At 48.6% G+C, this 22,428-nt stretch overlaps 1 pseudogene; it reads left to right on the top strand.

Annotated features, from left to right (window-relative positions):
* Positions 1–22,428, top strand: part of LOC147124502 (uncharacterized) — a 453,926-nt pseudogene that overhangs the window by 331,979 nt on the left and 99,519 nt on the right.

Raw genomic sequence — 22,428 nt, 5'->3', positions numbered from 1 at the left:
TCACAGACTGGCTGTTGGATTCTCTGAACCAATAGTTATCTGATTTCTACAAAGTAGACAGGTTTGATGAGTCCTGAACACAAGGGCTCATCAAGCTACACAGAATGTCAGTGTTTGATAGCTTCACAGAGCTGTCAAACGCTGACATTTCTTCTTTCAAGAAATCTTGACAAATGGCACGTCAGATGTTGACATGCTCTGTCAGTGACTTCCCCTAATTGGACTGCAGGGCGGGCTTAACAAGGTCAATCAGGGGAAAATCCCGCTGGTTGGCCAGAAGATGATGGAGGTGGGACTGAGACCCGTCAAGCAGCAGTCCCGCCTCCAACACGTCTCCATTCAGAAAATCCAGCCTTAAAATACTGAATTCATAATAATTTGCCATGTAATCTTTTACAGACAAAACTGGATCAACCAATCTGCCAGAAATTCACTGTGGAGAATATGCTTTCAGCGCTGCCTGCTTTTCCTAAAGGTCCCACCCAACATCAGGTGAAGAGGGCTGTTGTAAGATTCGCAATTTTCAGCAAAAATCACGCAAGAAAACTGGATAAAATAAGACTGTTTATTGACCAAAGTAAGCTTGCACAGAAAAACCTTTGATAAAAGGGCATACAAAATGGCCGCCAGGCCCCGTGATCAGTTTATGAACCATTTTATTTCTGTTACTGCAAGCCAGACAGGCTTGTGGATTGAAGACAGTGAGCCCGCGAAAGCCAGTATCTGGGAACCGAAACTCAGAGCAACAGCATACATATTCAATGGATTATAAGTACAGGATGGGGCCCATCAAGATATGGGCGGACAATGTAAAAAAACTTATACCCATTTATCGTACAAAGGAAAAACCGTTTAGCAGCCATCAAGGAAAACGTCCGGACCGATCAATATGCGAACCGAGCCGCGGTGACAATGCAAAGGACATTAACAGACATTATCGGCCAGGAAGGCCAGTTCAAGTTATCACCGGCTCCGTTACAAGACAAAGCGCCCCTGCAGAGATCTCTGCCCGCCAAAATTAATACAAAGACAGGACTATGATTTGGCGGGAGATAAGACTGTCCCAAAAGAGTATAACTATGGATTGAAAGTCCATCTAAACGACTTCTTCACTGCTACGGCTTCTTGTTGGGCGACTTCAGGCTTCCATTTCTTCAAGAACTTTCTTCTACGAGGAACGAACGAAGGGCGGACGGTGCCCGGATCGGCGCCTCTTCCACTTCGGCAGATCGATGAAAACGTTTTCGTCTTTTTAAAGACGGACGGTTTCGGAAAAAGGACAACGTGGCCGGTGTTCAGCCAAACAAGGCTCGGCCACGACGAGAAGACGACAAGGGTGGCCCAGGTACTGGGGTCGGGAGATCATCGACGACCCAGGCCGACGGAGAAGAAACCCTCTGGAGAACCGGCGATCTAGGCCACAAGATTCTCCCATGTGCATAGCCTGCATCTGGGTCTACTCCATGAACCCAAATCGACTTAGTGGATCTCAACCCTGACGAGCGCTCATCGAGGCTGGGTCTACCCCACCGCCTCGAGGGAGGAGAGAATATCGACTGCGCCAGAAGCTTCCAATCCACGTGACGACGGGAAGCGGTGTCAAAAAGGCTGCGAACCCCTTTTCGCGATTTCGAGAGTGGTGAGCATGATCCCAAGTTCCCCAGGTCGAAACTTAGTTTAGGTATAGGGGAGGGAGTTAAGGGAAATCGTAATGTGTTTCCCCTTTTACGATGTGCCGTGTGTTCCCCATTTCCATAGAGTCAAGTTCATAAATTTGTGCATGATTGTAGTTACTTTAATCTGTGCCTATGACATGTATTTTGTAATGCTTCAAACTGTTTAAAAATAAAAGCATCCATTTCGTGCTATTCAGCCTGGTCTATTGAGTCCTCTTCTCTGCACTACTGTTCTCTGCATCTAAGTCCAAGGTCTAGAACCGTAGGGGGGGTGGGTCGAACCACTCAAGGGTAATTCTTGCACGAAGCCTGGCAGGGGGCCAGAACGGGCAAGAGAGCAGGAAAAAAAACCCTACAGAAATGGCGACCGCGGCAGGACCTTGGCAGCAGGAAAGTAGTGTGTTAGATCAAGATCTGAATAAACGAAATGTGATGGATGAAAGAATAGCAGATTATGTTTTCGGAAAAGTCAACCTCACAAAACAATGGATATCTGATCTACTAAGGGATAGGCGCCCGCTAGACGCAGCCATCAAGTGGACAGCGGGTAGAGAGCATAAGAAATCTGTAGAATAGGCGGTCTGGCTGATGTGCTACAAGAAGCAAGTCCAGCTTTTGGGCCAGGTAGTTGCAGCACAGACAGTCCAGATCAACGGCTTGCTTAAAGACGTAGAGGAAAAGGTTGCGGGAGGTCAAAAACTGATTGAATCGCTTGACGCGCTGAATCAGGAACGCCACTCTGTAATTCGCTGCCACGAAACCCGGGTAGAATATTTAAAATGTCAGGTCGTTGAGGCCAAGGCCAGTGAAGGTAGAATGAGAGAGAGGTGTTTCCGTCTAGCCAAACAAGTAGATGCCCAAGAGGAGAAGCTCCTGGGAACCAGGGCAGCATATAAGATGGCCATGGAGGATAGATCTGAGAACACCGACCACAGCGCTTGCCACCGGGAGCTAGAGGACCTGAGAAAGGCCCTAGCGAAGGCAAACGGGTTGGTGTATCTCATAAATCCACCAGCGAGTCAGCTGTTGCTAGCCAAGGAATCCAAAAGACCGATTCCACGAGAGGCAGTTGGGGTACCAACCCCCGAACCTTCTGCGCCTCCTGCCTATGAGGAGTCTTGGACTCCGGGACAGGAGACGGAGACGGTAGAGGAAGAGAGCCCTGAGGTAGAGCAACCCCAGACAGTAGAGTCGGGGCCGGCGCCAATGTGTCCAACGAGACACCGGAGGATCGGTCCAAATGAAGAAAATGGCGATGACGGACCCCTTGAGAGTCAGATCATAATGCCTCATAGCGCACGACAGCTAAGAGAGATGATAAGTCACATCCCAAAACTCTCCGAGTCAGGAGATCCCTCCGTGCATTTCAGGGACGTGGAGCAGACCGCAGCAGTCAATGACTGCGATAGGGTTGAACAGTCTAAAATGCTGCTGTTCTCCCTGGACAGTTCGCTCCTCCAGTGTCTCCCTGACGAGAGCAAGAGAGGGCACAGGGACTATGAGTTGCTACGGGATGAGATTCTGGAGATCATGGGAGAGGGGGACGGAACTCCGTTCCTCCGTTTAGAAAAGACAGTGCAGCTAGAGGGAGAACCCCCACGGGTTTTCGCCGACAGGTTGTGGCCAGTGTATCGGCGCAGCTGCCCGGGCGGGCCGGCCCGGGCCGGGCTGGATGGCGAACAAAGGGCTCACTGGCTTCGGTGCCTGGTAGCAGGTTGCCTGCCAGTAGTGAAGGAACAGGCCAAAGCATGGTTTGACCCCACTAACGCCCGCTCCACGGAGGAAGTAGTACTAGATCAGCTCACGATCAGTTATAGAAACAACAAGGGCAAGAAAACGCCTGTTGTGAAAGGAAAGGTGCATGAGGTGAGACCCGCAGCCTCTGCTAAAAAGGAATGGCGTCAGGAGGGAAATCGCCATCCCCAAGCCAATAGCAGTTGTTACGGGTGTGGGAAGGAGGGTCATTGGCACAAGGACTGTAGGAATCCTTGGAAGGATAAGAGGGAGAGAGCGTTCGCCGCAGCCCAAGATCAAGCCCAAGCCCGAGTCGCCAACGGCCCGAGAGTTTACCCAACACCAGCACAACCACAAGTGCAGGCCGCTGCCCCAACACCAGTCCAGAACCCAACCGTAGCCTTTGCCCCGAATAAAGGGGGTGGTGCGGTTGTGGACCCCGCTGCGATCGAGTCAGTCTTGGAGACTATGCGGTCTCTGATGACCTGGCAGGGGAAGGTAGCGGTTGCTAACAGCCCTATCGCCCCCGAGACCCCAGCCGAAACACCTAAATGACTGACGCCCGCGCAGCCCATCTACTTGTGTCCGCTCCGCTATGACGCTTGGAGAAGACCTGTGGTGGAGATGGAGGTGGAGAAACAAAGGGGTAGTTACCTGTTGGATACGGGAGCTTCGTGTACCGTGATCCACACGGACAAACCTTTTGCCTCACCTCTGTCCGCCCAGGCTCCATATTTAGTAGCGGGTTTCACAGGTAGAGAACAGGCTGGCGCGTACTCCCTCCCGCTCTCCATTCAGTTGGGAGCGCTCCACACCACATGGACGTGCATCCTATTGAAGTGGAATGAGGGGGGGGGGAAAGGCATCCTCGGGGCTGATTTCTTGGTGGAACACGGGATCCTCGTGGACCTGAGAAATCACTGTCTCTGGGGAGCCGAGGGCGGTTTAGGTAAGGTAGTCGTAATCCCGGGGAAGGAAGAAAAGGGGGCCCTGTGCACTATGAAGCCGTCAGGAGGTTACGATCTCGAGCTCATGGTAACAAACGTCCCAACGGACTTGCAGGCGTGTGTGTCAGAAAATCTGACCGCGTTCGCCACCCACAAGCACGACTGCGGGAGAGTCACTGGGTTCGAAGTCAGCGTAGACGGGGACCCCATGATCCGACCCCAAAAGCAGTATAATTTCCCCAAGGAGGCAGAACCCGACATGGAGACAGCAATATCTTCATTGGTACAGCAGGGCGTGTTGAGGACGATAGCCACCCACGTGAACTCCCCATTATGGCCGGTAAAGAAACCGGACAATTCGTGGAGAGCCACGATGGACTACAGAGTCCTCAATAGTAATATCCCAGCCTGCGCGCCCACGGTAGCAGCAGTTGCAGACTTAATAGGGAGTATTCCAGCATCGGCGACCACATTCACGGTGCTGGACATCTCGAACGGTTTTTGGTCCATTCCGCTGCGGCGGGAGGACCAGTACAAGTTTGCCTTTACTTTCAAAGGGCAACAGTACACTTGGAACTGCTTACCACAGGGTTTTCACAACAGCCCCAGCATTTTCCATCAGTGCATGGCGGGGAGTTTGAAAGAGTTCAGCCAGCCCAACCAGATAGTGCAGTATGTGGACGACTTACTCCTGTTCACAGATACAAGGGAGCAGCACGGCCCACTGTTAGCCGAATTGTTGGAACTGTTAGAAAGGAAGGGTTTCAAAGTAAACCCAAAGAAAGCCCAGATCGGCCAGCAGGAAGTTAAATTCCTGGGTCTGGCCATCCGCGCTGGGGAAAGAGCCATAGATAAGGCCAGACGGGAATCTATACAAGATCTGCCGATTCCCAACACAGTAACGGGTGTAAGGTCCTTTTTGGGATTGACCGGGTACTGCAGAGATTTCATCGAGGACTATGCTGCCACAGCGGCCCCGCTACTTCGACTCTTACACAAGGGAGTCGAGTGGTCTTGGGACGAGGGGTGCCAGGCAGCATTCGAGAAGTTGAAAAGAGATCTGCAGACCGCGCCAGCCCTAGGGGCCATAGATGGGGGAGAGGAGTTCTTTCTGGAGGTAGCCGCTAGTGGGGACAGCCTGAGCGCAGTGCTGCTCCAAGAGCGGCACGGCAAGCTAAGACCAGTAGTTTATTCCTCCAGGGTGCTCACGGATGTGGAGAGGAGTTTCTCCAATTGCGAACGGCATCTCCTGGCCACGCATTGGGCTGTGAACAGATCAGTGATCTTCACAGGGACCTCTCCCATTACGCTCCTCACCCATCACACCCCCACGAAGATGCTTCTGGATGGGAGGATTAAGGATGGGACCGTAAGCAGCGCTCGGATTGCGCGCTGGACCCTCCTCCTTTCCCAGATGGATCTCAAAGTTAAAGGCCTCTGCGCGCCAAGGCTCGCAGCCAATATGGCATATCCCGGGACAGCCCATCAATGTTCCGTAGAAGGGGTATGGGAAGTTAACATAGGTTTACGGGCCGGGATACATCCCACAGGCCGCGAGATCTACGTAGACGGTTCTAGCACTGTAGCTGACGGCAAGCGACTCACAGGGTGTGGAGTTTATGACCCTGCGGCAAACATTGCCCTGGCAATTAAGCTCCCCAGCACTATGAGCGCGCAGCAGGCTGAACTGTCCGCGGTGGCGTACGTGGTTACCCACCCCGAGATTTTCCCAACCCCATACACGATTTGCTCAGACAGCATGTTCACGTGCAATTCGTGTACAGAGTACCTCGCCATCTGGTCCCGACGCGGGTACACCTCCGCGGACGGGCGGCCTTTAACAGTTAAGCCCTTGCTGGAGAAGATCCTAGCAGCTGTGGGGGAGAAAGGAGAGGTGTTCATCCATAAGGTGAAGGCTCACTCCACTACAGAACCCCGCAGTCAGGGCAACCAGCAGGCGGATGCGCTAGCCAGGGAGGGTGCCCGCAACGGCATTCTCTGGGACCCATACGAACCCGGACCCGTGGCGGCGATCCAAGGCAGGGAGGGAATTCCCGGGAACACAGGGGTGACACCGCCCCCAGACCTAAAGACCGTCCAAACCCTGGATCCCGCCCTAAAAACAGTCCTAAAAGCCATCACAGAGGGCAAACAGGTAGAAGGTCCGTACCGTACGGCAGCCCTCACAGTCAAAGAAGGTATGCTGTTCCGAGAGGAGCAGTGGGTTGTGCCGCAGCAGCACCGAAGGGAATTCCTGCAATTGGCCCACGAGGGTCCAGGAGCGGGACACCCCGGACCTGAGGTCACCTGGCAACGGGTGGAGCAGGCGGGATGGTGGCCGGGACTTCGGGACGATGTCCGCGAGTTCTGCGCAAGCTGTCTTGTGTGTGCTGCTAACAACCCAGACCCCCACAAAAGGAAGGTGCCCACGGGGCACATCAGGAGGGTAGAGGGACCATGGCAGTCGATTCAGGTCGACTACATAGGGCCCCTGCCCGCCGCCCAGGGAGGCTATAAGTACTGCCTTGTCCTGGTAGATGTGTTCACCAAATGGGTAGAAGCCTTCCCGTGCAGAACAGCTACGGCACTGGGTACTGCTAAGATCTTGATTCGGGAAGTGTTCTCACGGTGGGGACTCCCACGTTTTGTAGAGTCCGACCAAGGGAGTCAGTTCACCGGTCAAGTAATGCAGAACGCCCTCATGCTCTTGGGCATTGAGGGAAAGTGGCACGTAGCATACAATCCCCAGTCATCCGGGATTGTTGAGCGTATGAATCGGACCCTCAAGGAAAAGCTGAGGAAAGAGACAATGGGCTCGCCCCAGAAATGGGCGGAGGTCCTGCCTTTAGTCCTCATGGGGATCCGAGCCAGCCAGTCCAAAAGCACGGGGTATTCCCCGCACGAGTTAATGACTGGAAGGATCATGCGAACACCCACCCATGTGCTAGCCCCGGTGCTCACTGAGGGCCAGCTCCAAGAGGTGAAACGGGACAAATTCGCCCAAACCCTCTTGGAGCGCCTGAGACAGATTTATGGGCAGGTGGCTGGGAACATGGGAAGACAGCACCAGGGAAATAAACTGTTGTTGGAACCTCGGAAACAACAAGAGTGGGTAGTCGGAGACCAGGTCATGGTCCGAAACTACGCCAGGGTAGGGAGTTTTGAACCACTGTACATGGGGCCATACAGCATTGTAGACAAGGCCAGCCCCATGGTTTATGCAGTGAAGACGCCCCGACGTACTAAATGGTTTCACATCAACCAGTGTAAACTGTTTAAACCGGGTACACAAGGGCCACCAAAGGGGACCAAGTCTGAGAACAAAGATCCTCAGCCTGTAACAGAGTCACAGACCACACAGGCTGGAGCAGTAGCCTGCGTGAAGGGAGAGGCCATCCCATTGGAGTGGGAGGTCTCATCTTTTGAATGGGATTTAGGCAGGGGAGAGCCCGAACAGCTCAACCTCGCTTTAGACCCAATCACGGAGGAGGAAGAGTCAGAGGACGGCAGTCCCGCCCTCGACTCAAGCTTGGGGGAGGTAGGGAGTGGGGGTGGAGACTCGTTACCTGTAGGGACAGGTGAGGTGGAGTCAGAAGCCACAGATCCCGACCCCGGGGGGGCGGAGCCTGAGGGAGGGGAGCTGGAGCCGGCAGCTGTGGAGGAACCACAGGCTGTAACGGTAACAGTCACAACCCCCGGTCCATCGGCCCCGGGAGCCCAACCCAAAGCAGCTCCTCGTAGGTCGGCTCGAGCGCCCCAGCCCAGAAAATTTTGGCCAGATTCTCCCCATCCTTCCCAACCACGGTTTAAAGCAGCCCCAGGAAGACATGATCCCCGTTCAGCAGCGACAGGCTGCGGGGGATCAAAGCCAAAGATCAATGCAGCCCCACCGCAGGGTGTGGCACACGACAGACCTCACAGGGATTCGGAAAGCCGCCCCACGGAGGGCGGCGCTGTACATAAGTTAAGTTAGGTAATTATGGTCATAGTTTAAGGAATGTAAAGTATATGGTGTTAAGAGTACAATTTTGAGGTCTGCCCGGTATGTGTGTTTGTTAGGGAGCGGGGTCCAGGAACCCGCGCGTCCAATTAATTTAGGCCAGCACCTATCGGGAGCCCGGCTACATCATTTTGTTGATTACAGAAACCTGGGATACGATGGAAAGGATTGTCGTCGCGTTCATGGCGATCGGGTGCGGGTGGGCCTACCGAGGCCGCACCAAGGACGTCATCATTTTCGGGTGCTCCGGGGACACGGCCCCCATCGCAACGGATGGGACGGGGGAGCGAGAGGTAGAGGAAACCGCCACCTAATTCCACCAAGGGAGATGGCCAGGTTGGCTGGGAACGAATTCTACGGAATATTCCAGCAATTTCGGTTTTGCCTACCAAGAGACTTCATTAACGTGCCCTCGAGTGAGGATCCTAGCGCCCAGAGTCAGCGTTACCGTGGGAAAGAGGATTTGTCTGGTGTGCAATGGGAACGTACCACCAAGGCGATGGTGGTGGCTACGAAAGCTGGGAAAGGACATGAGAAACTCTACGGTCGAGTGGGAGCGACTGGGTAATAATACCCATCGGACTATTACGGGAACTCACGGACAATTACGTGTGTGTTGGGACAAATGGTGGGAACCAGATGAGGGAATATATGTCTGTATGTGGGGTTCGAGACACGTCTGCCCCAAGGGCGTGTCCATCTTCTTCCAGAGGCAGTGGCAGGATGAAGGGAAGGGGATGAGATGGGATGTTAGCACTCGAGCGTGCGGAGCCCCATACTCCCCTATTCCGGTGAACGCCACTGAACTCATCACCCGCCCACGCAAGCCCCTGCCCACGCTTCCGGTAGCACTAGCCCAGAAAGGAGGGTGCCCAACCACCACCAAGGGACCCGGGAACGGTTTAGTATTGGTACCCACCGGTCAGGTGCTGTACCAAGGGGTACACTACGCGGTGGCCTCAGTGATTTTAAATCTCACTGAGGTAAGATTGCCGGAGTGGTGTCCCAAAGAAACGGAACAATTATACCAGGTCCTGTTAACCCGTATGTTTAGACAATTTTACGAATTTGACTTTGCCGACATCGACAGAGACAAATTATACACCACACCGCCAGAAGTTTTGGATCGAGTCGGGAGGCAAAGAAGGGGTACTGTAAATGACATATTCACTGCTTTTAATACCGGGACATCTGTTGTCAACGCTCTAGATAACGTGGAGCTGCAGACACAGATCAACGGTTTAAAAGCCCAGTTAAGGAACATATTGACAGACGAAAACAAGGTAGTGGGTTCTGAGTTGCATGAGGACCAGGCCATGACACTACACTTTAAGGACATAATTGCTGAGCTGGAGAAACACGCGAGAACGGTAAATGCACTCATTAAGGAGGATCGGAATGCGTCCGATCAAGCTGCGCAAAACGAGGCCTGTGTGCTGTACGGGGCGTGGTTATTGGGCGAGGGCCGCAGTAATCTTGAGGATTTAAAACAGGGTTTGGTCCCGTCCTGGATCAGCAACAAGCACTTGCAAGCGCTCCACCCTTTTGAGAATGCATTAAGCCCGTGCCAGCTCAGACTAGCCGCAGAAGCATACCCAGTCCCAGTGGACTGCGGACATTCAAATCACACTATTATGGGAATAGTAGTAAGAATGCCGGTGTTGGGTCCCGCAGCAAAGCCCGCCCCGGTATACAGAGTAGAGAACATTGGAGTCATTCAGGGGGGCGCACACATTCGTTACGCAGTGGTCCCGCCTTACGTCATCAGATGGGAGCGTACGATGACAGGCACCGACCTCTCGGGATGTCGGAGCCGGGGAGCACACATCATCCTGTGTCCCCAGCACTTGAATGCCTTTTTGAAACCACAGTGCGGGTTCAGAACCACTAGCGCGAAGCCGGTGAATTGCACCATGGAGGCAATGGCAGAGGACCATGTGCCCCCACAGGTAGCATATATCGGGGGTGGGACATACTGCGTCACCACTGCAGCGCCTCAGTACCGATATGGACAACACGAGTGGTGTTCGGTCGGTGATAGCAGTTTCTGTTTCAAACCCAGGGCCGAGGTTCAAGTGGCACAACAACGAATTGTTCCCATTCCTGCGCCCTCCACCGTACACATCACTATCAAAGAGAATTTCACAGACTTACAACGATTTGTCGCGCATTTTGGTTATGTCATTCCCCCTCTTCCCGAACACCTCACCAAGATTTTAAAAGCCGTTATAATTTCGCAGAAACATTTCTACACACTGGAGCAGAAGACTTTAGAGATAGGAAAAGACATATTGGACATAACCATCCCACCATGGTGGGACTTGTTCACCAACATAGAGGTCCCCGCCTGGATTAGAATAGCATCCCATATCCTAGTAGTATGTCAGGTTTTGATTGTGATATTTTTGCTCTTCGTGCATTGCAAAAGAGGCAAACGCCTCCAGAGGCACGAGAACACAGGAGAATGGAGAGAACGCTATGTGCGAATGGGGGAAGCAGATACCCCACTCTAAGCTGCTAGTATAAGATTAAGCGTCCCTCCATTTAAAAATGTTTTGTGATTTGGTTTGTGTTATAAGGAATTAAGTATTGTTATGTTATTAGTCGTTATTAAGTTTTGATAAATAAAAGGTGTATGCAGATGGCGCAAAAGGGTATCAACCCCTGCCCATCTGACAGGTGAAGGTGTTATAGTTTAAGATTTGCTGTCTATGATTCCAAATGTGCATGAGGTAATTTTCATTTTCTCCGGAAATGGGAACTGCATGTGTCGTGAGGGGCATAGATAGCTAAGTGCCAGGAATGTTTGGATGTGGGGAATCAGGGAAAATTTGCTCATCAAGGATTATTGATACTTTAAGCAAGCTATCAGTATCACAGGGGGGCCTGTAAGATTCGCAATTTTCAGCAAAAATCACGCAAGAAAACTGGATAAAATAAGACTGTTTATTGACCAAAGTAAGCTTGCACAGAAAAACCTTTGATAAAAGGGCATACAAAATGGCCGCCAGGCCCCGTGATCAGTTTATGAACCATTTTATTTCTGTTACTGCAAGCCAGACAGGCTTGTGGATTGAAGACAGTGAGCCCGCGAAAGCCAGTATCTGGGAACCGAAACTCAGAGCAACAGCATACATATTCAATGGATTATAAGTACAGGATGGGGCCCATCAAGATGTGGGCGGACAATGTAAAAAAACTTATACCCATTTATCGTACAAAGGAAAAACCGTTTAGCAGCCATCAAGGAAAATGTCCGGACCGATCAATATGCGAACCGAGCCGCGGTGACAATGCAAAGGACATTAACAGACATTATCGGCCAGGAAGGCCAGTTCAGGTTATCACCGGCTCCGTTACAAGACAAAGCGCCCCTGCAGAGATCTCTGCCCGCCAAAATTAATACAAAGACAGGACTATGATTTGGCGGGAGATAAGACTGTCCCAAAAGAGTATAACTATGGATTGAAAGTCCATCTAAACGACTTCTTCACTGCTATGGCTTCTTGTTGGGCGACTTCAGGCTTCCATTTCTTCAAGAACTTTCTTCTACGAGGAACGAACGAAGGGCGGACGGTGCCCGGATCGGCGCCTCTTCCGCTTCGGCAGATCGATGAAAACGTTTTCGTCTTTTTAAAGACGGACGGTTTCGGAAAAAGGACAACGTGGCCGGTGTTCAGCCAAACAAGGCTCGGCCACGACGAGAAGACGACAAGGGTGGCCCGGGTACTGGGGTCGGGAGATCATCGACGACCCAGGCCGACGGAGAAGAAACCCTCTGGAGAACCGGCGATCTAGGCCACAAGATTCTCCCATGTGCATAGCCTGCATCTGGGTCTACTCCATGAACCCAAATCGACTTAGTGGATCTCAACCCTGATGAGCGCTCATCGAGGCTGGGTCTACCCCACCGCCTCGAGGGAGGAGAGAATATCGACTGCGCCAGAAGCTTCCAATCCACGTGACGACGGGAAGCGGTGTCAAAAAGGCTGCGAACCCCTTTTCGCGATTTCGAGAGTGGTGAGCATGATCCCAAGTTCCCCAGGTCGAAACTTAGTTTAGGTATAGGGGAGGGAGTTAAGGGAAATCGTAATGTGTTTCCCCTTTTACGATGTGCCGTGTGTTCCCCATTTCCATAGAGTCAAGTTCATAAATTTGTGCATGATTGTAGTTACTTTAATCTGTGCCTATGACATGTATTTTGTAATGCTTCAAACTGTTTAAAAATAAAAGCATCCATTTCGTGCTATTCAGCCTGGTCTATTGAGTCCTCTTCTCTGCACTACTGTTCTCTGCATCTAAGTCCAAGGTCTAGAACCGTAGGGGGGGTGGGTCGAACCACTCAAGGGTAATTCTTGCACGAAGCCTGGCAGGGGGCCAGAACGGGCAAGAGAGCAGGAAAAAAAACCCTACACTGTTCATGATGCGCTCCTGCACACCACCATCTTAACCACACTGTTTTCTGAGTCATTCATGGCACCCATCAGCGGCAGGCAGGGCCTTATAAATAAATGTAAATCAGAATCCTATAACACAGTTAGGACCCAGACATTATTTTAATGCAAAATCACAGAAGTCCCTCCCAGCCCCACAGTGTCCAACCCACCAGTAATACCTTCTGAGACTGATCTCTCAAAGCCACTGAAGCAGTATTTAAAGGTGCATAAGATCTATGTGCTCTTGTGCTGTTTGAATTGCCAGGAGAGCTTCCAGCTTCCAGATCACTTCTTTCTTGTACTTTTCACTTTACTTACCCTCAGTAAGCGTTATCTGCTTAGTAAGGGTCCTATTATTGCCAGTTTTATTTGGGAGGAGAAAAAGTTGGAGGAAGAGGAGCTGCAGCAGCTGCCTCAGCAACCAGCAAGAGCAGCAGCTGGGCCTATTGCATAGGATATACAGTACAGAAACAGGCCATTTGGCCCAACCAGTCCATGCTGGCGTTTATTCTTTACTCAAGTCTCCTCCCATCCTTCCTCATCTAACTCTAACAGCATAAACCTCTATTCCCTTCTCTCTCATATGCTTATCTGGCCTCCCCTTAAATGCATCTATACTATTCGCTTCAACTACTTCCTATGGTAGCGAGTTCCACATTCTCACCACCCTCTGGGCAAAGAAGTTTCTTCTAAATTCCCTATTTGATTTCTTGGTGACTATTTTATCTTGATGGTCTCTAGTTTTGCTCTTCCCCACAAGTGGAAACATTTACTCTGTGTCTACTTTATCAAAACCTTTCATAATTTTAAAGACCTTTATTAGGTCACCCCCTCAGCCTTTTCTTTTCAAGAGAAAAGAGACCCAGTCTGCTCATCCTTTCCTGATAGGTATAACCTCGCAGTTCTAGTATCATCTGTGTAAATCTTTTTTGCACCCTCTCCAGTGCCTCTATCCCTTTTATAATATGGCAAACAGAACTGTACACAGTACTCTAAGTGTGGTCTAACCAAAGTTCGATATAAGTTTAGCATAACTTCTCTACTTTTCAATTCCATCCCTCCAGAAATAAACCCTATTAGAAGACAAAAGATGAGGGGACTGTTTGTAGGAGGCCATACCCAGCATACAGCATACAGGCCAAGAGTCACATTCTTGGATCTATCCGAAGAGTAGTGCATCAGGAGGCTGTGCTTCTCCATGCAGGCTGTAGCAGACATCTACAGCTTCTTGCATCAGGATTTGCTGGCATCTGGACCAGGGGGCCATGCTTTGCCTGAAGGGATAATTACTAGTCCTAGCCCCTTTAGGGCTACCCCAGATCAGGCGTATTCCTCAGATGTTCACTTTCAACTAAAGTTTGAGGTAGCAGAATCCTAAAGACGCTTAATTGGGTCTAAAGGTCTGGACCATCTCTCCCTAAAGGAAAGGAACAACCTGAAAATGTTACCGTCCTCCAGATAGCACTTTTAATAAGTTTAGCTAGACTAACATTCCACATATTATGAGGGTCTGGAAAACTCCCCCAGAATTCTGCAACTCCTCACCAAAGAGTGTACAGAGATTGAGTTCGCGAGTTTGATACAGAAGTATTGTGTGGGACAATTCTAAAAATATATAGATTTATTGAAGAACCAACATGTAATTTACAGTTGGTGAGTCAATCACAACATTAACAGTTCCAAAAAGAGAAAGCTTACAATTCTATTATCAGAGAACCCTACTCTCAAATCTTAACTTCGCTACAGTTTTACAGTTCTTAGTTTTCTACAGGATATCCACCAAAATCAAATACCTTTGATACCCGAGATACAAAGAGTTGGAGACTTACAGAGCCACCTCTGAATTCGAGAATTGCCTTGCCCCTTTAAAACGAGTCTACTATCCCATGTGAGAGTTCAATATTTATACCCTTTTCCAGTGGTATTTCCTTTAAGGTTTTCTGCTGATGTAAGCTAATTATCTCTAGTCATTTTTCTGCTGACCCCTGCAATCCACAGTCACCTCAGCTGGTAGCATTACAGAATTATGTCTCTTCTCTAGGTGTTCTAAGTTTACCATAAAAAACGGTGTAGTGTAACAGCAGGTGCATTTTACTTGATGTCATTTTTATGAAGGCAGATGTTTGTGCTTCTTTATGAAGTGTAAATTAGAACACCTTTGCCAGGATGAACCAATGTCTTGCTTTGAAAGTTCAGCCTACTGGAGCCTTTAACCTTCTGTTTCAGTAAGGTTATTGATTCAGTGTCAACAACTATCTTATCTCTATAGCCAGAATACTTTCACAGTTTCTACATCGTTAGGTTTCTAGATTTCCAGACCCAGTTTGTCATGTTTTAATAAGGCCAGAATTCTTTCATAGAATGGTGTCTTTTTCTGAATAGGTTATATGGCTCATTTCTTCACATGCCAGCAGCTCACAATGTCAACCTGCCTTTAACATCCTTGTTTCCAAATCCTTCTGTGGCCTCACCCCTCCCTATCTCTGTAGCCTCCTCCAGCCCTACAACCCTTCCTGATCTCTGCGCTCCTTCATTTCTGACCTCTTGTGTATCCCCGATTTTAATCACTCCACCCTTGGTGGCTGTGTCTTCCGCTGCCTAGGCACCAAGCTCTGGATTTCCCTCCCGAAACCTCTCTGCCTCTTTACCTCTCTTTCCTGCTTTAAGATGCTCCTTAAAACTTACCTCTTTAACCAAGCTTTTGGTTATCAGTCCCAATATCTCCTTATGTGGCTCGGTGTCCAATTGTGTTTGATAACACTCCTATAAAGTGCCTTGGGACGTTTTGTTACATTAAAGGAACTTTATAAATGCAAGTTGTTATTGTTTGCATGGATGAAATCCACCTGGACCAGGGGTTTTATCATCTCTAAGTTTAATTAGTTTATCAATTATCTTCCCCCTTTATATCTTAAAAGTCTTTATATCTTTTTTGAACTCATCTTCTAATGACATGTCTACCCTATTGGTTTCCCTGGTAAATACGGTGGAAAAGTAACTTTTCAATGGCCTGTATTTTCCGATCCCGAGGGGTGTGTACGAGCTGTGCATGCACTGAAAACCGGCTCTTCCGATCTGTCGAGAATCCTCTTGACAGACCCTGTGCCTGCCCTGGAGAAGGGCCTCTGCGGGTGGAGAGTTCTGCTTTCTGCAGAACCTCCGCCCACTGAAATCCCTTAAAACTCTTACGCCCGGTAAAAGCAGGTGTAAGGCTTGCTTTTACCAGCATAAGAATTTTAAAAAGTAAAAAAATATATTTTTTCACTCTTATATTTTAAAAATACTTAAAAAAAAGTTAAGTTTATTTTTAGCCTGAAACCAGCATTTCCAATGTCCCTATGGGTGTGTACACAGCTCGTACATACCTGTAGGCATCGGAAAATACGGGCCATTATATCCTGCAATATTTAGCTGACAGTTGTGCTCTTTTCAGTTATCCCTATTACATCCGGCTCCTCACCATGAGTTATTGCCTCCAGTTCCCCCATTTGTTTCAGATGCCGTGCACATTGCTCTACAGGCAATTTAATTTGTTTTTATTTTTAACAGTCATTTTATGCTTATCTACCTGCTCCCTGACCATTTATGTTACTTTATTTATTTATCCTTTCCGCTGGGACTCTGGTACCATTCTAGTTCAGGTGGAGCCTGTCCCAACAATACAGTTCCTTCCTGTCCAAGTACTGGTGCCAGTGTCCCATGAAATGCAACCCCTCCTTCCCACACCAGTCGTTCAACTACATATTCACCTTCCTAATATGTCTATCCCCATACCAATTACTACATGGCTCAGGTAGTAATCCTGAGATTACCACCCGTGGGGTCCTGGTTTTTAATTTAGCTCCTACCTTCTGATATTCCCTTAGCAGGACCTCCTCCCTTTTCTTCCCTATGTCATTGGTCCTGACATGGATCATGACTACTCGATCTACCCCCTCCCTTTCCAAGTTTCTCTTCAGTTGCTCCAAGATATCATTTACCCTTCCACCAGATAGGCAACACACCCTCCTGGACTCTCAGTCATGACTGCAGAGGATGCTATCTACCCTCCTAATTATTGAATCCCCTATGACTACAACCTTTCTATTCTGCTACTTCCCTCCTTGGACTGCCTCCTGCTCCATGGTACCATGGTTAACATTCTGGCCATCCTCCCTGCAGCATTCATCCTTATCCTCACAGATAGCAAGTACATTGTACCTGTTGGATAGGACCGATGTCTGCGGCACTTCCTTCTCTAATGCTCCTAAGTCCCTTTTACCCTGCTGACTGACAGTCACAATCTCCCCTTCTTGCACCTGTGCTTTCCTCTTAAGTGTGACTGTAGTTGGGAGAAAACTATCCAGATATTCCTCCCCCTCCCTTATGTGTCTGAGTGTCTCTAACATGCACTCTAGCTCAATGTCTCTGAGTTGGAGTGACTCAAGGAAAAGATATTTCCTGCAGCTGAGGCAACCCAGGACAGTCTTACTGTCCACAAAATCCCACACACTGCAGCCCCGACATACTGCCTGTGCTGTCATTTATAATATTATTTATTTATTTATTGTTAGTCATTTATTTCTGGAGCTAATAAAATTACTTGAGGTGTAGTATTAATTAGTTGATGTATACGTTTGATTTCAGATTAATTAGTAATTAATTACGCTGATTATTTATTATTTAAGAATGGCAGATAATTATTTAATGCCAAATTAATCCCCTTAATGTTAGTTTCCTCCACTTAGTTTATTGTATCCCCTTATATATATTTAGGCTATTTAGCCTCTTAGGTCTATTTGTTTACCTAAAGGATATTATCCTCTTAATACTTAAGATAAATGGTAAATTATACACTTAGCTCTAATTCCTTTGGTCCCCTGCTCCTCACTCTGTTATGGCAACACTTCTTGAGTTTTTCCCTCTGTTTGTCTGGATACGCTCTGCTGCTACCAGCTCTTGTACGTTATTTAAATCTGCCACTCTGGTTCTCCCAATGGGCTCTGCTGCTGCCGGGTCTCGCGTGCTGTTTAAATCTGTCACTCTGGTTCCCCCAATAGGCTTTGCTCAGGTAGGAACAGGATGGTAATGGAGTTAAAATTGCATCAGAGAACTTACTGCCCCATTCATGCTTGATTGTCACCTACCGTCATCTTAACCACACAGTTTTTTATGCATCTAAGGTGCCTGCCTAAAGTAACCTCATTACTTGGGGTTCTATGATGTCATTAGGATCCCAATGAGATTTTAACATGCAGAAACTGAAGCTCCGCCCAGTGCTTAACTCGCTGAGTAAAATCTAGTAGAGTTAGTTTGCAAATGACAATTGGAAGTGGCATTTAAAGCAGCATTCACCTGCAAGCAGTCAGATCATTGGTATCTGTTTACTATAGTGTTTTTTTGGATTTCCACAGAAGTGTTTGCCTTGGAGATTGCATTTAATCTGCTTCTACACACTCAATAAGCACAAACTTTATGATGGGTGTCATTCTTGCCACTTTAGTTTGGCTGCAGGAAGAGGAGCAACAGGAGCAGCAGCAGCACCACCCTTAACTTGCCTTGGGCTCCTTCCAGGCTGCAACAGATGATATTTCTTGCAACAGTCAACCTGCAGTCCATTAATGCTGAAATGAGTTCACTAATGCCCTCTTTGCCAGGCTAACAACTAGATCACTTTTCCAATGAATGCCAGCAGTCATATCAAAAGGGTCTGTGGGATTTTCTGCAGTAACCGGCTTCCCACTATTGAGGGTGCTATACAGTGCATACATGTAGCCATCAAGACAGCCAGCTGCTTCCCTGATTTCCTGCTGGATTTTCCAACTCACATCTCGCTGCTTTCCTTTCTATTGTAGTCATGTCGTCATGTTTAACTTGCCTTTTGACTTTCTAATGCCTTTTTGCATGGATGAGTGAGGTGATCCTTTTTATAATATATATATAAAGCCATTTTCATATCTTTCCTGCGATTTAAGATCCGCTTACAGACTATTAAATCAATTAGTTGCCTCTTTTACTCAGTCCATTCAAAGGAGCTTTCCTTTTGACCATGCTTGTTCTGATGAAAAGTATCACTAGAAATGTTAAGCTGTCTTTTTCTTTCAGATGCTAATTAAACTGTTGTGCATTGCCAAAGTTTTCTGTTTCGATTTCTAAGTACATCATGCGCATTTTTATCTCTTATATGATCAGATTTTGCTTGTATACGATCATCTTTGCCTTCTGTATTTCCTTTGTACCTTCTGTTGGTTTCTCTGTATAAACATAAGTGTGACCACATCAAAAAGGTGTGAAAATAAGGTACAACAACTTGTATTTATAAAGTACCTTTAACGTAGTAAAACATCCCAAGGTGCTTCACAGGAGTGTTATCAAATAAAATTTGACACCGAGCCACATAAGGAGATATTAGGGCAGATGACCAAAAGCTTTGTCAAAGAGGTAGGTTTTAAGGAGCGTCTTAAAGGAGGAAAGAGAGGTAGCGAGGTGGAGAGGTTTAGGGAGGGAATTCTAGAGCTTAGGGCCTAGGCACCTGAAGGCACGGCCACCAATGGTAAAGCGATTAAAACAGGGGATGCTCAAGAGGGCAGGATTGGAGGAGCAGAGGTATCTCGGAGGCTTGTAGGGCTGTTACAGAGGATGTTACAGAGGTAGGGAGGGGCAAGGCCATGGAGGGATTTGAAATCAAGGATGAAAATTTTAAAATCAAGGCGTTGCGTAACCGGGAACCAATGTAGGTCAGCGAGCACAGGATGATGGGCAATGTTCCCGCTAATTATTTTGGGTGCGTGGCCTCTTTAGCAGGCTGCATGGCCCACTCAAAATTTCTGCACATGTGCGGGATCTCCAGACCACCGCGCAGCTTAACAAAAACATTGGTGATGTGTGATTGGCACTTGGTTCATGTTAGGACACAGGCAACAGAGTTTTGGATGACCTCAAGTTTATGGAGGGTAGAAAATGGGAGGCCGTTCAGGATGTAGTCTATTGGAATGGTCAAGTCTACAGGTAACCAAGGCATGGATGAGGTTTTCAGCAGCAGATGAGCTGAGGCTGGGACGGAGTCGGGCGATGTTACAGAGGTGGAAATAGGCGGTCTTAAAAGGTAATAGCTGGTTTATTTCTCTCGTACCCGGAAAAATATTGGCCTGGATTTTCCAGGGCCTATGTGCGTACGCGGTTATAAGTGCCCCGCAAGTTCCAGGTTTCCGTATGCGCTGCGCTTGCGCGAAAACCCAGAACATGTGATCTATCAAGTTTCACCTTGACAGATCGTACAAATGCGCAGGAAATGGACATTCGCTGGCAGAGAGTTGGACTATTTGTCCAACTACTGCCCATTGAATGCCCATGAAACTCTTACGCCTGGTAAAAGCAGGCGTAAGGTCTTTTACCAGCATAAGGGATTAAATAAATATTAAAATAAAATTTTAAAAATCATTTACACATTCAAAAACCTTTAAAATTAGTTTAGGTTATTTTTGGCCCCTTTAAAAATGATTAAATTTATTTTTCAAAAATGTAATTTTTGTTTTAATTCTTTAATTAAATTGTATTTTAATTATTTTTTAACATGCGATGATTTATTTTTATTTAAGTGGGGTGAAAGTGTGTTTTTTAGAGGATTCCTATTATGCTTATGCGGATTCTGTACGTAAATGGAATCCCGATAAGCACAATGGGAATCCACCTTTGTGATTGGTTGGGCTCGACCATGTGGTCCAAGGAGTGCTTGCAAATCCAATGTGCCCCTGGGATACGTGGGCCTTTACGCAGACATGCGCCTGCAGGCCCAGGACCACAAGAGCTCTAAGATACGGAGGCACCAGGTAGGTACGTACTTTTCTTGCGGTTTGGAGGCATTTGCCCGCGGGAAGCCTCCGACCGCAATTTCCAGCCCATTAAATGAAAGTTATGTCGTTATTCAGTTATTTTACTTATAGTTTGCCTTTGTGGCGGAACCACCAGGGGATTACGGACAATTGTATATAATTCCTTACAGTAACGTAGTACAGCTGGGTGCTGCACCTTTAATGTATCTGTTAACTGTACTAGGGCTTCTTTCCTGTACTCCGCGTGATGACGTCATGCCGTCCATCACGTGATCTCTCAACGGCGGGAAGAACGTCAGGACATCATGACGTCAGAGCTCGGAACCTTCTAGCAGTTGAGCTCGGAACCTGCTAGCAGTTGAGCTCGGAACCTTCTAGCAGTTTCCAGAGAGGCTTTCAAGCAGAGCAGACCTATTTGCATTGTATCCTATAGTTTCCTGTACAGCTTCGTTTGTTCATTAAATTTTATTGTTTTTGATTTTCTGAGTTGATCTCAATTCTTCGGCTAGGAAGCCCGATTTCTTCGAACAATTTCCGTTGAAGTTACATCATGGACACGAACGCCGTCACCCTCAAACTGCCGCAATTTTGGGAGCAACAACCGGCCGCATGGTTTTTCCAGGCGGAAGCCCAATTTGCAATCCGGGGAGTAGCAGCGGATTCAACTCGTTATTATTACGTGGCCTCCGCCCTTGACAGCGCCACAGCCTCACGGGTCATCAGCCTCCTCGAGAGTCCACCGAATGATGGCAAGTACGAAGCTTTAAAAGCACGTTTACTGCAGATTTTCGGTCTGTCCAAGTCGGAGCGCGCTCGCAGACTTATCTCCATGCCCAGCCTTGGGGACTCAAAACACTCAGAGCTCATGAGCCAAATGCTCATGCTTTTGGGCTCGGAATCGCAATGTTTTCTGTTCCACGAGCTGTTTCTCTGTCAACTACCAGAGCCAGTACAGACAGCCTTGGCCAATTCCGCGATCACGGATTGTGCTGAACTCGCCGCGGAAGTGGATAAAATATTCACCGTCTCACAACAATCTTGTGCAGCCACGAGGCGCCCATCCCCCACAAGAGCGAATCCGACTCCTCCTCCTGCAGGCTGGTGTGCATACCACGCTCGTTTTCGCGCGAAGGCCAGAAATTGCCGTCCGTCCTGCAGTTTCTCACCAAAAAAAAACCTACCTCAAACCAGCGGTTTCTGAGAAGATCAATAAGGCCTAAGGGACGCGCCAGAGTTGCGATGGCCGTCGGGTCCGCAGGGAAACTCCTATACATTACAGACTCCCTGTCAGGGCAACGTTTTCTCTGTGATATTGGCTCCCAGTGCAGTATCCTACCAGCGTCGAAGCTAGATCTTCAATCCGGCGGTCAAGGTCCCCCCCTCGAGGCAGCCAATGGTGCGGCCATTCGCACGTTCAGAAAGCGTAGGGTCCAGTTGAGTTTTGGCAGCCAACGTTTTGTTTGGGAGGTCATCACGGCGAAAGTCTCACAGGCCATCCTGGGGGCAGATTTCTTCTGCGCAAATGGGTTTCTCGTCGACGTCCGACACTGCCGGCTAATCAGTGCCTCCACTTTTCACTCGGTCCCCTGCCACCGAAGTACCGTGATGTCTTGGTCAGTTGCCTGTGCAGTCCAATCTCCAAATGAGTTCTCTCGTCTTCTCAGTGAGTTCCCTGAGCTCACCAGGCCCACATTTTCTTCTTCAGTCACGAGGCACGGTGTGGCGCACCACATTACCACGACAGGATCCCCCGTTTATGCAAGAGCTCGAAGGCTGGAACCCGGTAAACTTGTGGCCGCCAAGGCGGAGTTCCATAAAATGGAA

Source organism: Somniosus microcephalus, chromosome 1 (genome assembly GCF_052327205.1).
Source record: "Somniosus microcephalus isolate GS21.2 chromosome 1, FLI_Smic_1.0, whole genome shotgun sequence".
NCBI lineage: Eukaryota > Metazoa > Chordata > Chondrichthyes > Squaliformes > Somniosidae > Somniosus > Somniosus microcephalus.
This window is presented reverse-complemented; position numbering and strand designations above follow the sequence as displayed.